Genomic DNA, 17057 nt, shown 5'->3' with positions numbered 1-17057 from the left:
AACCTCTCTCCCAATCCGAAACCTCTGCCCTATCCAAAGGCCTCACCTTCAGCCCCACTCCCAGATTCAACCAAACAGCCCTCGTCAAAGATTTACTGTCCTACACTCGTACTCTCTGCTGGAAGTATCGCTTTGCCACGAAGAAAAATGATCCTAATCCTACCCCTGATGATCCAACTCCCCAAGACACTATCCAAATTGAACCCTGCCTGGAACAGTTCCTCCGTCACAGCGGGACCCACCTCCTCTTCCTCAAAATCACCCTCTCCAAACCTTCCAGGAATTTCTGACTTCCAGCCTTGCCTCTCAATCCTTCTTAAAAAACCTTAATCCTACTCCCGACATCACCACTGCTGAAGCCCAGGCTATCCGTGATCTGAAGGCTGACCAGTCCATCGTCATTCTTCCGGCGGACAAGGGTTCCACGACCATGGTACTTGATCGTCGGGAGTATGTGGCTGAGGGACTGCGTCAGCTTTCAGACAACACCACATACAAAGTTTGCCAAGGTAATCCCATTCCTGATGTCCAGGCAGAGCTACAAGGAATCCTCAGAACCTTAGGCCCCCTACAAAACCTTTCACCTGACTCCATCAACCTCCTGACCCCACCGACACCCCGCACCCCTACCTTCTACCTTCTTCCTAAAATTCACAAACCCAATCATCCCGGCCGCCCCATTGTAGCTGGTTACCAAGCCCCCACAGAACGTATCTCTGCCTACGTAGATCAACACCTTCAACCCATTACGTGCAGTCTCCCATCCTTCATCAAAGACACCAACCACTTTCTCGAACGCCTGGAATCCTTACCCAATCCGTTACCCCCAGAAACCATCCTTGTAACCATTGATGCCACTTCCTTATACACAAATATCCTGCACGTCCAGGGCCTCGCTGCGATGGAGCACTTCCTTTCACGCCGATCACCTGCCACCCTACCTAAAACCTCTTTCCTCATTACCTTAGCCAGCTTCATCCTGACCCACAACTTCTTCACTTTTGAAGGCCAGACATACCAACAATTAAAGGGAACAGCCATGGGTACCAGGATGGCCCCTTCGTACGCCAACCTATTCATGGGTCGCTTAGAGGAAGCCTTCTTGGTTACCCAGGCCTGCCAACCCAAAGTTTGGTACAGATTTATTGATGACATCTTCATGATCTGGACTCACAGTGAAGAAGAACTCCAGAATTTCCTCTCCAACCTCAACTCCTTTGGTTCCATCAGATTCACCTGGTCCTACTCCAAATCCCATGCCACTTTCCTTGATGTTGACCTCCACCTGTCCAATGGCCAGCTTCACACGTCCGTCCACATCAAACCCACCAACAAGCAACAGTACCTCCATTACGACAGCTGCCACCCATTCCACATCAAACGGTCCCTTCCCTACATCCTAGGTCTTCGTGGCAAACAAATCTGCTCCAGTCCGGAATCCCTGAAGCATTACACCAACAACCTGACAACAGCTTTCGCATCCTGCAACTACCCTCCCGACCTGGTACAGAAGCAAATAACCAGAGCCACTTCCTCATCCTCTCAAACCCAGAACCTCCCACAGAAGAACCACAAAAGTGCCCCACTTGTGACAGGATACTTTCCGGGACTGGATCAGATTCTGAATGTGGCTCTCCAGCAGGGATACCACTTCCTCAAATCCTGTCCTGAAATGAGATCCATCCTTCATGAAATGCTCCCCACTCCACCAAGAGTGTCTTTCCGCCATCCACCTAACCTTCGTAACCTCTTAGTTCATCCCTGTGAAATCCCCAAGCCACCTTCCCTACCCTCTGGCTCCTACCCTTGTAACCGCCCCCGGTGTAAAACCTGTCCCACGCACCCTCCCACAACCACCTACACCAGTCCTGTAACCCGGAAGGTGTACACGATCAAAGGCAGAGCCACGTGTGAAAGCACCCATGTGATCTACCAACTGACCTGCCTACACTGTGACGCATTCTATGTGGGAATGGGCTGCACATATCACACACGGTTCAGTGTTCCTCCAACAAATGCCAGAGGAGTATGGCTTATGCATCTGCACACAATAATGCCTGAAAGTTTTTTTTTATGTTGCTGACTGATATAATCTGACTAACAGTCTAAAATCCACTCCCCTCATTAAATGCAACTTTGTGCCACTCATCATTTGATCCAGCTGTTCGCACATTCTGTGCATGACTGGGATAATTACATATTTTGAAGTGTGCATTTCATTGGGCCAGTTGACAGGTGCTTATTGATGGATCTTCTTCCACCTCAGATTCTGCTGCATGAATCTGTCTGAAGCTTGACTCATTCAGTTTTGTTGTTTGTTAGTTTCTGTGCACAGGCATAAATCTCTTTCATTTAGGATGATGCCTGTTGCATAACTTTTCTCTGTGCCTGCATTCAGCTTTCTGAGCATTATGTCCTGCTATACCATAAATTAAATGCATGTCTGTGGATTCCTGTAATGACTAATGCTCCATCATCAACAACCTCTTATGTACTGTACACTGTAATAAACTGCCCTGTGGACACGTCACAGATGTCAGTGTATTGTTTTTCAGAGTAGAGTGACTAATCTTCATGTGGCAGGCAGCTGTTTATTATGAAACATAAGCAGTTTGCAAACATTTGTCTTACATGGAGTGCTCATTCAAGACATATTCATTTATGACACATGAGCCTTATCTCAAAATACATGGCTTAGGATGCTTCATCACCTGTATAATTTTGATACTGAAGACCTGGACAATCCATAAATATGTAAATGCAACAACAGCAAATATTTTGGTTTAAGAGCAGAGTAATATGACAGTGATGTACACCCTATATGCACAATCTTAAAGAGTAATACCATTATAAGATCCTGTGGAAACTAGGAGTTTGGAGTGTATAATGGAAATAGCTGAGGATGTTTTTGTGATAGATATCCAGAAATGGAAGATTGTGAAAAACTAATCTAGTTACTGATTACAGAATTGAACTGTGAAATTTCCTCTCTTGTTTTCATATTACTACATATTTCAAAATTGCAAAGCATGTAAATAAATCTCCATATCTGACATCCCTTAACAGGAGAGAATATGAACATCTAGGCCTTGGACCTGGATTGAATGGGGCAGTGCAGCGTGTCATTGTGAATGGTGAAGTCTTAGAAATTGTAGACAAGAAACATATTAAACAATGGTCAGGACCACCTTGCAATTTTAGTGCTTGTCAGAATGATGGCATTTGCCAACCACATTTGGCACAATATCACTGCAAGTGCTCCCCAAGACACTGGGGACAGTTCTGTGAAATAGGTAAGTAAACAGAATCAAAAGACTTTTTTTTTTTTTTTTTGGTCAAATGACATACATTGTATTTTCAGTGCATCTGCAAATTTAAGTGATAATAGAATAATATATTTGGATGAGTTTGTACTTGACATCCAAATTATGGTATGTAACAACAACATGGAACAGATAGACTGCTACTCATGACATAGAGGAGATGTTGAGCTGCAGACAGGCACAGTGGAAAAGAATGTTAGAAATATTCATCTTTCAGACTAATTCCTTCAAGCAATGGAAACTCCAGACAGGAATATCAACAGTCTAGGAAAAGATAGATTGCTACTTACCACAAAAGAAGACATGTTAAGATGGAGACAGGTGCAATTAAAAGATGCTTATATATACCTTTTAGCCACAGCCTTCATCAGGAAAAGAGAAACACATTCCATTCATACACTCAAGCAAGCATACCTCTTGCACATATGACCACCACTTCCAGCATTTCAGGCTGGAAGGTCCTCCTCCTCCACCCAGCACAGCATCCTCTCCCCCCCCCCCCCCCCCCCCCCCGCCCCCCCCCCCTTAACCTTGCAAATCACAGCCTTCTGAAATGTTGCTGCAACTAAAAGGCCTTTCCTGTCCTGTCCCTACATGCTCACAAGGGCAGAACTAGCATCTTCCCCCACCCCCACTCTGCCATCACTCCCTTTTCCTACCTCATACCTCTTCCATACCTCCACTACCCACTACAGCTGGCTTGCTGCTTATACCAAATGCAGTCACAGTCAGACCTTAGTTCCCAGGACTACAGTCGTCTTGTGTGTGTGTGTGTGTGAGTTATGCTTGTGTGAATGTGTGAGTTTTCTGTGTCTGATGAACAACTTAGTCCAAAAGCTGAATATTTCTAGCATTCTTTTTCATTGTTCCTCTCTGTGACTCAGTGCCTCCTTTATGTGATGAGCAGCAACCTATCTTTCCATATTGCTGTTATTCCATTACGGATTTTCTATTGTTTAATTTATATTTGTTATTTGTGAAACTTTTAGTGGAGTCCAGAAATTAATGAGGGTAGCACCATACCATGTCTTCCAGTTGAGGCAACAAAATGAATATTGTTTTTCCCATAGTGGTAAATGGCAGGGCTAGTGACTTTCATAAAATCAAGAAATGTGAAGGGAGATACTGAGGTGAAAGTGTGACAAGACTGCAAAACTTGCACATGTTGTAAAAGTCGATGCTGGCCACTTTTTCCGTGTCAGTGTGTGGTTCACAAGTTCTTATGTGATTGCTAGTGCTGTACAATGAGATGAGCTTTTTCCTGTGTCTTCTCAGTGCTGGGTTCTATGCTGGACGCTACTTACCAGGACTTGATGGGCAATGTAATGCATCTGTGACAGAATAACAGGTCCAGATCTTAAGGTTCGTCAGCATCTCATTAAATGGATAACATTTACTCCCCTCAATTTTGTGAAAAGTAAAACAAGCACAAGTGCGCGCGCACGCGCACTCACACACACACACACACACACACACACACACCACCCCACAACCCAAATGCTCGCATCCATGGCTGCAGCAAGACTGTGACTGTTGATTATCAGTTATTGAGAGCAGTAGGCTGGTTAGAGGGAGTTGTGAAGGTGTAGAGAAGGATGTAGAGGCATGGAAGGGGGAGTGGGTAGTGGGACGGTGAGAGGCAGGTACTGGGGATAGAGCATATGGGTTAGGAAGAGGGTAGGGGTAAGGGAAGGAAGTGGAGGAATGGAGATGAAGGGGGAGACTGGGATGAGAGAATGGGAGAGGGGTGGAAAGGGGGCGGGGAGAGGAGGAAAGGAAGAGGGGGGGGGGGGGGGGGGAGTACATGATCTGGACAGGAACGGAGTGGTGGAGACTGAAGAGAGAGTGAAATTGTAAGGTGACCCAGTGGGAAACAGGTTAGTGGAGGTTTAATCCAGGAGGATTGCGAGATCACAGGACTTGCAGGAGAAACAATTCCCACCTGCTTAGTTTAGTGGAACTAGTGCTGAAATGGAGTATTCAAATGGCCTGCATAGTGAAGCAGCTATTGAATACATTTGTGTTGTGCATGCAGTATGTCTGGCGATTTGATGGCCAAGTTTGCAGCTTGCCGCAGTTCGGCAGTACCCATCATGCAAGCAGACACTCAGTTACCTGTCATGCCCATATAGAATGCTGCACAGTAATTGCAGCATAGGTCATATATAATATGGCTGCTTTAACACAGGGCATTGTCTTTTATACGGAAGGAAATGATCATGACTAGGCTGTGGTAGGAAATGATAGGTGGTTGTATGGGACAGGTCTTGCATCTGGGTCGACCACAAAGGCGTGACCCATACGGTGCAGGATTGGGAGCAGGACTGGAGTAGGGCTGGACAAGGATATTCTATAGGTTGAGTGAGCAACACTTTGGGTGACATGGGCAGAATTTTGGGTAGGATATCCCTCATCTCAGGGCATGATGAAAGGTAGTCAAAGCCTTGGTGAAGAAAGTGATCCGAGGAGTGCTAGTCAGTGGCTTCTGAGCGGGTTTATGGTGTCAGAGGAGAAGATGGCTCAGAAGATCTGGTCATGGATGAATTGAATAGGATACTGTCTGTCAATGAAGGCTCTCTCCTAATGTTATTCATATATTTCAGCAGCTCCTGCTTTCCACAGGTGGTGAGGCTGTAAGGAAGGTACTTTTTGATGTGGAATGGATGGCAGCTGTCAAAGTGAAGGTACTCCTTCCTTGTCTTGTGCAGCCTTCCCTATGTCATCCCCTCTTCCCTGTACTCAGGCAGCTGCCCTTAATAATAATCTCTGAACGCTACAAATAATTCAATACCTTCTATTGCTGACAGTACGGGTAATGTAACTGATGATGATAAATGGAAGGCCGAAATTCTAAACTTAGCTTTCAAAAACTCGTTTACAATAGAGAACTGCAGCACCATTCCCCCTTTCAATTATCGAACAAATGAAAGGATGACTGACATAATGTTTAGTGTATCTGGGATTGTAAAACAGTTATCCTTAGACGCCAGGAAGGCATCTGGTCCAGACGGTATCCCCGTAAGATTTTATGTTGACTATGCTGCAAATATAGCACCATTCTTATCCATCATCTATCAGAGATCATTGGAATGGCAGATAGTTCCCTGGGACTGGAAGAAGGCCCAGGTCATAGCAATCTATAAAAAGGGTAGAAAATCGGATGCACATAATTACCAGCCAATTTCACTGACATCGATTTGTTGTAGAATCATGGAACATATTTTGTGTTCTAGACTCCGATGAGAAGCTCATCTGCAGAAACTAGCACGGTTTTAGGAAACAGCAGTCATGCGAGACACAGCTGGCCCTCTTTGTGCGTGATATACAACAGGCTCTAGGTACCGGCTTCCAGGTTGATGCCATATTTCTCGACTTTCGAAAGGCGTTTGACTCAGTTCCGCACTGTCACTTGCTACAAAAAGTGCGCACTTATGGTCTATCCGATGACATATGTGGTTAGATAGAGAGTTTTGTAACATACAGGGAGCAGTATGTCATCATGAACGGGGTATCTTCAACAGAAACAAGCGTAACTGCAGGTGTGCCCCAGGGCAGTGTAATAGGTCCTCTGCTTTTTACGATTTACATAAACGATCTGGTTGATGGAACTGACAGTGGCCTTAGACTGTTTGCCGATGATGCTATAGTTTACAAAGTTGTGAACATATCAGTGAGGATTTGCAGAAAATAAATGCGTGGTGTAATGACTGGCAGTTATCTCTCAATATTAGTAAGTGTAACCTGCTGCATATAACAAGGCAGGAATCCCCATTAATGTATGAGTACGAGTACAAAATAAATGATCAGTCTTTGGAATCGGTAACATCAGTCAAGTATCTGGGTGTGACTATTCGAAATGATCTCAAATGGAGTGATCAGATTACACAAGTAATGGGTAAGGCGAACTCTAGATTGCGGTTTATTGGTAGAAACCTGAAGCGATGCAGTCCTTCTACAGAGGAAATAGCTTACAATATGTTACTTCATCCAGTCTTGGAATATTGTTCGTTTGTATGGGACTCCTACCAGTTGCGTCTGATTCAAGAGACTGAGAAGGTCCAAAGAAGAGTGGCAAGATTTGTGACTGGTACATTTAGCCATCGTGAGAGCGTTACAAATCTCATAAAAAGTTTGAAGTGGGACACACTTGCAGATAGATGGCGCACTAAACAGAAGGGGGTGCTCACTAAATTCCAAAATCTAATCTTCACCGAGGATGTAGAATATATATTATTACCACCAACTTTTAAATCGAGCAATGATTACCATTCAAAGATAAGGGAAATAAGAGCTCGAACTGAGGCATTCAGACAGTAGTTTTTCCCTTGTGCGATCCGTTAGTGGAACAGAACAGGGGAAATATGACTTTGGCGCGAATTGTGCCCTCCACCACACACCACTTGTTGGCAAGCGGAGTATATATGTAGATGTAGAAGTGAGTGGTTGCCTTCCCTTTATTTTATGTATTATTTCATCCTGGAATTTCTGTATTGTTGTTTATTGCAGAATTGTTTAGACTTAAAACTTTTTTTCTTTTTTATATAGGAAACCTGTCAAATTTACAATGAACTGTTACTATTTAGCAAAAGAGAAGCAGAATGGAATGTTTTACATCATTTTAAGCCCCCTGCTGCAGAATCATTTATAGTTAAATAGTATACAGATAAATGTACTATTCTGTATCTCAAATTGTAAAATTGTCCTCCATGAATCATAGCACTTTTCTGCTAATAGTATTCACAGAACCTATATCAGTGTTTTTGGTACTTTATAGTTTATTATAAATTTTTAGTCCTGTATATTCTGGTGTCTGGCGATAACATTTTGAATAGTACATGGGAAATTTGAGATTTCTTCTATGCTTGAAAGGCAGCTTAAAAAGTGTGTGGACGTTATTGTATAAGACAAAGATTTGTTGAAGATTAATAAACAAACATATACATGACTACTCTGCAATTCATAAGTAAACGTCTGGCAGAGGGTTCATTGAACCACCTTCAAGCTATTCCTCTACCATTCCACTCATGAACAAAGCATAAAAAAATGAACATTCAAATCTTTTCATGGAAACTCTGATTTCTCTTCTTCATTACAATGATCATTTCTCCTTATGAAGTAGCCCTGCTTTTCTTAAAATCTGGTGAAAGTTCTATAGGAAACTTATTCACTCACATCTCTAGTGAAGAAAGTCCATGGAAACTGTTGATCCATGCATAATTCCATGGTACATTTAGTGATGTCATGTATAGTCATATGTAAGTTATTTGCGGTGTGGAGTTGTAGAGATGTTGCACCAGATAGTGTTGCATTTGTTTCCTTTGGTACCATACTGATGTCTGACCCCTTATCAATAAGGAATTATTGACACATGCTTTGATTGAACATACAGACCCTTCTCCCTGGGGGTGAAGTGTTGTTCAGTATGTTTGTCCTGTGTGTTGTGGGCATTGAGAGCTTGATGTGTCAGTGCAGGTTGGTGTTCCTACTCTGGAGTGTCTGCAGTAACTGCAAGCAGGCTTGCAGTTCCGTGCGAAGTCACCAAACTGGGCATGACACCAACAATTTGGTGTGGCAGTTGCTGCATCATTGCGATCTCAGAGAGCAGTGGAGTGCTTATCGTGCTGTTCGGTATCCTGGGTAAGGGTGTTGACATCACCATTGTGCCCTCTCAACATATGTCAGAGCAGTTCAGTGTCGGTGGCATTCAACTGAGATCTAGCACTGCACTGCATGTTATTTTCCACAACGTTGATGTTTAGTACTGTAGTACAGTGAAGATTCTGTCTACCAGGGAAAGCTTCTTCTCTAGTGGATCTGCATCATGAGTGATCATTGGAAGTTGTAGCTCCAGTGGGAGCGTGACAAACCATAGGTTCCATAATGCCACAGTTGGCGTGAGGTTCATGTTGAGTAGTGTCTGTAGTCAATGCCACAGTTGAAATGAAGTCTTGTCCACAAGTTATTCACCAAAGATGGCCTGCTTCAGTTGTTGTTCATGGGCGAGTGACAAACAATGGAGCAAGTCAGATTTTGTCACTTCAAATTCATTTCATGCTGGCAGTTCAAGGATGGCAACATTGATAATGTCAGCATACTCTGTTAACTGGCAAAATTAATGCCACAAATTGAGAGTTATCATCCAAAATTCCTAATGAAGCAAACGCATGTTCTACTGTTGTTACCCAAAGTGCCTATTGTTTTGGTTGGGACAGCAGCAGCTTGGGTTGCATGCCATGACTCTAAACTGAGGTATAAGCTGGTTGTGGCTGTACTGATGCTGTCATGCAGAATGAATAAGTGACAAAGTATCATGGAACAATCAGGGCCTGGGTGCAAATCTGGTACTTGCATCCATGTAATGTGTCGCCTGTTGTACTCTGCCATACATGGTGGTCATATTGTTCACATTGCAACTGAAGTACAATTCACATTATTGTTCCTATTTAGTGCAACCTGACCTGCTGAATCATGAACTGATAGACTGGCTGCAGAATCTTGTACGAAGTCCAACAGTAGATTGTTTGGTGGCAGTCATTGTTGTCGCATGTCATAGCATGCTTTGTTTTGAGAAGCGACAGCTGTAGTAGTATTTAGTTCATATTTGAGCACTGGTTGATAGTTGTTACACAGATAACACTCAATAAACACATCACTCACATCAATACTTGGAGTTTGGTCTTGAGGGGCTGGTGATGTGGCATAACTGATTCAAGATGGCTGGCATTGGTACTGCACATTACTGCAATATGGAACAAAATATCTTCCTGTCATGTTATACAGTTGTCATGGGACACCCATATGGTAGCTTTCCCTATTAGGTGTAAGGATCATACCCTTAACAGAGATAACACATTGGTGTGACGATATTGCTTTATGCTCATAACACAACATACAGTGTGTGAGACCTGAATTTCTCCTGGTGTATACAATTTTCAAACAACTTGAATTCAGGCAGGTAGTATTAACAGCAATCGCCGATATTTCAGCTGTTAATACTACCTGGCTGAATTCCCATAAGTTGTTTGTAAACATACAGCATGGTTACACAGTACATGGTTCTAAACTGACTTCTGGAGTCTAACCTGATATTCCACTCAGTCACATGTGCCCTCTGATCAGTTACTAATGCTGGTGTCCACACAAAGTAATATTATTATTATTATTATTATAAGCTATTACCCAGGAAGTCCCTGTAATGCTTAGGGCAGGATAACAGTGATAAAAAGCCAGAAGTTGTTGGTTTCGAACCTGGCTGAGAAGGAGGGGCAAAGGCAGTGGCATATATTCTCTGTTAATGAAGGAATTGAGGGCCAAAGATACACAGGAATTTCAGAACTTTATAAGAATGGACATGGGCATGTCACTTATTTTGACAAGCTGCTGTCAATGATACAGGAAGTAATTCACGCAAGTAGCATGGTAATGAAGGAAGTAGTTTCACCTAGTTGGAAAACAATTTTTTTATTCATTTTGTGATTGGCGTCTCTTGGTGGCTATTACCAGTTTCTCCTTCCTGGAATGCAGAAATACAACGAAAGATGGAATAAAATCAAACATAATCTTTTGTCAATTATGATACTATAAATACAAATTGGAAATCAGGTATATAAAGTTATACAAATATTTACTCATAAATAAACAGTTGCCGACATATGTTGTTGTGATACAGCGGGTCATGATGACAGGTGGGTGTGGTGGGGGGGGGGGGAGGGGGGGGAGCAAACTGGGGTATCTGTCCCTGGGTGGCAAATTCAGGGGGTGCCAAATACACATTCTTCAGGGGGAAGTTGTTTCACAAAGCACCTAGAATCCAGCACATGTTGGCATAATGATTGTTCGTATGATTTTGAAATGCATCCCTGTTGGCTTTTGAACATATTTTAAGTTGATATCTGAACAAAACATAAGTTGATGTTTGAATGCATGCACAGTGTATGTGATATCTCTGCCATGGGAATCCATGCTGCATCTAGAAATAAAAAAAACTTTCCCACAAACAAAAGGCGATGGGGCTACACGAGCTGAGCCAAATAAACATGTGTGGGTGAAAACCAGTTGCTGTTTGTTTATGTGGTTGACTGGGTGTGTGATTGATAAGTGTAGTTATAATTATTAATGAAATCCATAGATTCAGACTACGAGAGCGGAAATAAGTGACTAACAGGAATAATAGGTAAGAATGATTACATATTATCTTCTTGAGGTATCCAAGAAAATGAAATTTTGACAGAAAACTTTTGCTAGATTGCTACACTCCTAAGGGCGAGTGTACAGTCCCTGGTTAGCAGCCACTTAATTCTTTTCCCAGAGTAGTGTGGAAACACATTGTATGAACATGTAGTAATGCTTAACCAGAGACTAAATGTGGGATAACTAAACCAGTGATTCTGGCAGGACTGTGAAGTGAATCAGAGCATAAGTTTTAACAATGGCAGGAATAGTTAATGAATTGGTGATGACAAGATTGTTTGTTAGAACAAGGAAGGAGAAAAAAACAGGGACATAACACAAATTATATGGAAGAACATGACAATTCCCAATTTATATTAAAATTTCATACTGCTACTACTTTTTGATCTCATGCTTGAGAAACTGGAGCATTTGAATGAAATGTAAAACTATTTTCTAACATAAAACATTTTGCTTGTAGTTGGCATAATAGGCATTTGATATTAGTACTTAGTGAATTATATTCTGCCATGTTATTGATGTAAATGAGATAGATAAAAATGACCACTTGCGCCAAAACTGTCTCGCTTATGTGGTGTATGTTACAGTTGCTGCAATATGAGACAGGCCTATTCATTTTATCTAGGCCTGTTTCATTTTATCTAGCAGACAGTCTCAAAATAGACATAATCAATATGATAAATCACATCAGTCTTGGTTAATATGCATATTAACAGCTTTTTCAGTATTAGACAAAACGTCTTTTTGATTTTCCATGTAGCAAAATGTTTGATGAACTTTGATGAGGTAACAGATTCTTTTGCAGAAAGGAAATCACACCATGTGAAGCTTTAGCAAAGATAAAGGAGGAAAAAATGCTTAGACCTACAGCTTGAAGAAATGTATACTGTCTTGCTTGTCTTATGTCTTTACCTGTTTTGTGTTTCCTATATTTAACTTTATGTGGTAATTTTCTGAAGAGTTCTTATTCTCATGGTCACAAATGATCCCATCCAGTATTAACTTGAGTCTTTTTTAACAGTGGTAGGGTGTCAAACTGGCCTACTGGGAGCAGGAGAGGCAGCACAGAACATTTTAATTTCTGCTGTCTTGAATAGAGGTTTGATGGCTTCCATTACAAAATATACATGTTTGAATTCCACAGAGCGAAGTACAGTGAATTTTGATAGAAGAATTCTGTATGATGAATCATGGCACTGCACTTTTGCACACTTAAGCCCAAATGACATGCCTTACATTTCCTCAAACAAATACGTTTCATGTATCATACTCTTCTGAAGCATGTGCACTACAAAATGAACATATTTTTGAAAAATTGATTTTTTTTTTTAAATCTAAAATGCTCGAGGGGGGAGAGAAAAGGAGGGGAGTGGAGGTGGGGGAGGAAGGGGGCGGATACTATCAGGCTTTTGCCCCAGTTTGGAAATATCGTAGATCCAGGGCTGTATTATGATCATACATAAACTTTCCTTACAAAACACCTGAATTAGGATGCTAAATGCTTGTTTGGTCCATTCCATGTTTAAAATACAAAGCAATCAGTACAAAGAATGCTTTTCCCAAACAGCTTGTATGAAAGACAATTTGTTAAAAAAACATATTTCTTTTGTTTAGTTACTATATTTATGAAAATTCAATCACCAAAAACAGTGCAATATATCCAATATGAAAACCCAAAGTTAGCTGCTGGCCACAGATGTCAACAACGAGTCTAAACCATAACCAGTAACAAGCAGAATGTATACTCAGAGTACTCCATTCTGCGCATGCACAAACTATCACCATCTAGTTCGCATACACAGATTCACTGGAGTTTAGAAATGCTTTTTGTTTCCAAGTGCAGATAATGTGTCTACTGACCCTCTTAGTTCCACCCATTCTACTGCCAAATGACTGTCACACTAGATCCATACCATTCATGTGGATTGTCATCTAATACCCCCTATTAGCTACTATACATATAAAAACTTTGATTTTGCCGTGTGTGTGTGTGTGTGTGTGTGTGTGTGTGTGTGTGTGTGTGTGTGTGTGTGTGTTTGTTTTAAGCAAGTTTTACACATGTTACTTTTTATACCTGAAGAAATACATACTGTTTTTGAATGATATCCTTTGTACCCTTAAGGATAGAGCATGAGTGTAAAATGTAAAAACATGTAAAATGTAACATGGATGTCAAATGCATTTTTTGAAAGTAGCTAGGCTGATTAATGACAGTCCTGGTGATGTTTAACCCTTAAGGATGATAATGGTTGTAGGAAGGGGTGACACATAAAGTGCAACTGTGGCATGCTTGGAGCGATTTTATCCAGTTTATTTTTAAGCTATAGACATGTTGGTTTTTATTTTCCTTTGTGGTGTAATACTGGGATAACTAAATAATTGGGTAATGCTAGGTAATCAGCTAATCTGTCAATGAATTGTATATGGACATTGTGACAACATAGTAGTTTTTTGCGAGTGTGTGGAAAGATACGCAAGACGGTTCAAAACAAATGCTGAAATGGTTAATGATCTTCATTTTGTCATTGTGCATTTATCTGCAGCAGCTGAGACGGAACATCTAATATTTCTCTGTGGTTTCCTTCTCCTGTTGTTGCTGCCTCAAAAATTTGTGCTTCCACCAACTATCTCAGAAAAATTACATCATCTGAGGGTAGGAATGAGCTGAGTAGCAACCTTCTCTAGTTTTGTAGCCTGTCTGCCATTCATTCATTCCTCTGTACAGTGTGTGAGTTTTATCTCTTACCATTATGGCACAAAAAAACTCTGATATTTGCCACATATATCAACATCACAATATGTTCTCAACACAACATTCTCTTGAACAAATTAAGCTCATTATGAGTCCATTCTAGGTCTTATTCGATTTCTTCTTGGAAGAAACAACAACACTATTAATAAAATCTTCTCTCATTAAAAAATGACGACCATGCCACTTGGGACACGTGGAATGGTACATTAGCTTATTTGTTTGAGTTGTAAATATTTGTCATGTATTGTTGTTTTTCTGATATGTTCTACATCCTGGAGGACCTCTTCACTACGGATCAATTGGAATGAAAGTAAATCTAATCTCTAATCTAATCTTATGTCATCAATGTTCAAATTCACAGTATTAGAGTTATTTATTAGCTCACCTCCTATTGCTAATGTACTGTAAACTGTCACAGGTTCACAATTTAGAATCTGTAAGAAACAATAAAAATAGTTCATATAGCCCTAACCGCGGAGTTTTGAAAGTACTTGAACAATAGGAAGACATACTAGAAATAAGAATAATCTTCACAAGGATTTAAAGTCACTTACTCTTGTACAAAAAGGTGTGTATTATTCAGGAACACACATCTCCAACAACTTGCCAGCAGCCATAAAAAGCTTAACAACCAATGAAATTCAGTTTTAGAGAAGCATAAAGGATTTATTGGTGGCCAACTCCTTCTACTCAACTGCTGAATTTCTCAGTAGAACCAACTGATTTTGTGTGTGTGAGTGTGTGTGAGTGTGTGTGTGTGTATGTGTGTGTGTGTGTGTGTGTGTGTGTGTGTGTCTACATATAAAGCACAATCTATCTAACTTCTGCACCATTTCAGTGCAGTAATGTATTCATTGTAAATAAGTATTGAAATAGTTCTATTATATGTTTATTACCTTATAAATAAAAAAACTTTTTAAAATTTTAAATTCAGTGCATTAATGCGATCTTAGTAAATGAGGGTTGTAAAATGATCCTTTCATAGCATTCATTAAAAAAAGAAAAAAACAATCATTCGACTTGAGACCTGTGGAAGGTACATTAGCTTATTTGTTTTAGTTGTTAATATTTGTCATGTATTATTGTTTTTCTGACATGTTCTACATCCTGGAAGACCTCCTCACTGTGGATCAACTGGAATGAAAGTAAACCTAATCTAAGTGATGACTTCTGTCTAATTCTGCTTCACATCTATTGTTTAATCAGTTCTATTGTTCATAATGTCATATGATGTGAGAATAGTTTGTAGTGCTTTTGATGTCTGGTGGCTCATTTCTATTTGATGAAGCACATTGCATTGCACACCTGAAGTGAGAGCTGAATGCATTGTCATATTACAGTAGTAGCTGTTTTCGTACCATACTGTTCTGCCTTTCATAGTTGGTAACTTTCTTTGTGATTCTGTAGCATTTGCATATATTTTTTCTGACCAGTTTGTATGCTACAATTTTTTTCCCATTAAATGGTTCTAAATGAATAGTAAGTGTTGTAATGCTACTGCTTCAACTGTTATAATGGTCCTGCCTCATATATTTTTGTCATAACTGGTGCAAAAAGTTTTTAGTCTCAAATTGCACTGTTCTTTTGAGTTTTGGATTGGGAAATATAACAATAGTTCTTACACACTTAACATGAATTGGCAGATGCACCCAACAATTGCTGATAATTCATTCTGGATTTTCAATTTTTTTGATTATATACATGATGTGAAACAGGTTTTATATTTTTCAAATTATTTTGACAGGCATGTTATGTTTGCTCTTTTATTAACAGTTTTCACTCCAACAACTACAAACTACCTTGAGTTTAAACTTGCCCCTCACACAGGCCTACAATCTGCCCTTATATGAGGGCATTTCGAAAAGTAAAGATACAATGGCTCACAGTCCTTAAATAGAAAATTTATTTAGAAAACGTCAGTTACATCTTATTAACTGGATTATTTGTTATTTTTCAACATAATTCCCCTGTTATCCAAACATTTGTTAAGTCGGTGCACAAGCTTTTGTATCCCACAGTCGTAGAAGGTTGCTGCCTGTTGTCAGAACCACATTTCAACTTCATCTCTGATCTCTTCATCGTCGTGGAATGATTTTCCACCAAGATGTGACTTCAGGTAACAGAAGACATGGAAGTCGGTGGGTGCAAGGACCAGACTGTATGGCAGATGGTCCAATACGTCCCATTTGAATGGTGTGAGTAATGCTTTGGTTACGAGCGCTGTGTGAGGCCGAGCACTGTCATGAAGCAAGCGGACCCCACTTGTCAGCATTCCCCTGAGTTTGTTTTGAATTGCCATTTGAAGACATTTCAAAGTCTGGCAGTATGCAGCAGCATTAATTGTCGTTCCAGGAGGCATAAATTCCAACAGAAGAATGCCTTGTCTGTCACAAAAAGAAGCCATGATTTTCTTCGCTGAAATCGACGTTTTGCATTTCTTGGCTTTCAGTGAATTCGAATGGCGTCATTGCATTGATTGTTGCTTGGATTCAGATGTATGGTGATAAACCAGATCTCGTCACCTGTCATAATGTGATCAAGGAACTCATCACTTGCTTCAGCATAGCGTGTGAGGAAGTCGAGTGCAAAGCCCATCCTTTTCTTTTTGTGTTCTTCTGTTAACAGTTTTGGAACCCAGCGTGCACACAATTTCCTGTACTCTAACTTGACAATCACAACGTCATAAAGAGTTGTCGTTGACATGTCCGGTATGATCTGATGCAATTCTTTCAATGTGAGACATCTATTTGCACAAATTGCTTCCTCCGTTCTCCGAAGAAGGGCATCAGAGT

General features: G+C 40.7%; 1 pseudogene; it reads left to right on the top strand.

Moving 5' to 3' along the window:
• LOC124594029 overlaps window positions 1–17057 on the top strand; it is a 352828-nt pseudogene that overhangs the window by 239581 nt on the left and 96190 nt on the right.

This window comes from Schistocerca americana, chromosome 2 (genome assembly GCF_021461395.2).
Source record: "Schistocerca americana isolate TAMUIC-IGC-003095 chromosome 2, iqSchAmer2.1, whole genome shotgun sequence".
In the NCBI taxonomy this organism is placed as follows: domain Eukaryota; kingdom Metazoa; phylum Arthropoda; class Insecta; order Orthoptera; family Acrididae; genus Schistocerca; species Schistocerca americana.
Note: the sequence above shows the minus strand (reverse complement) of the source record. Positions and strands in the feature narration are given on the sequence as shown.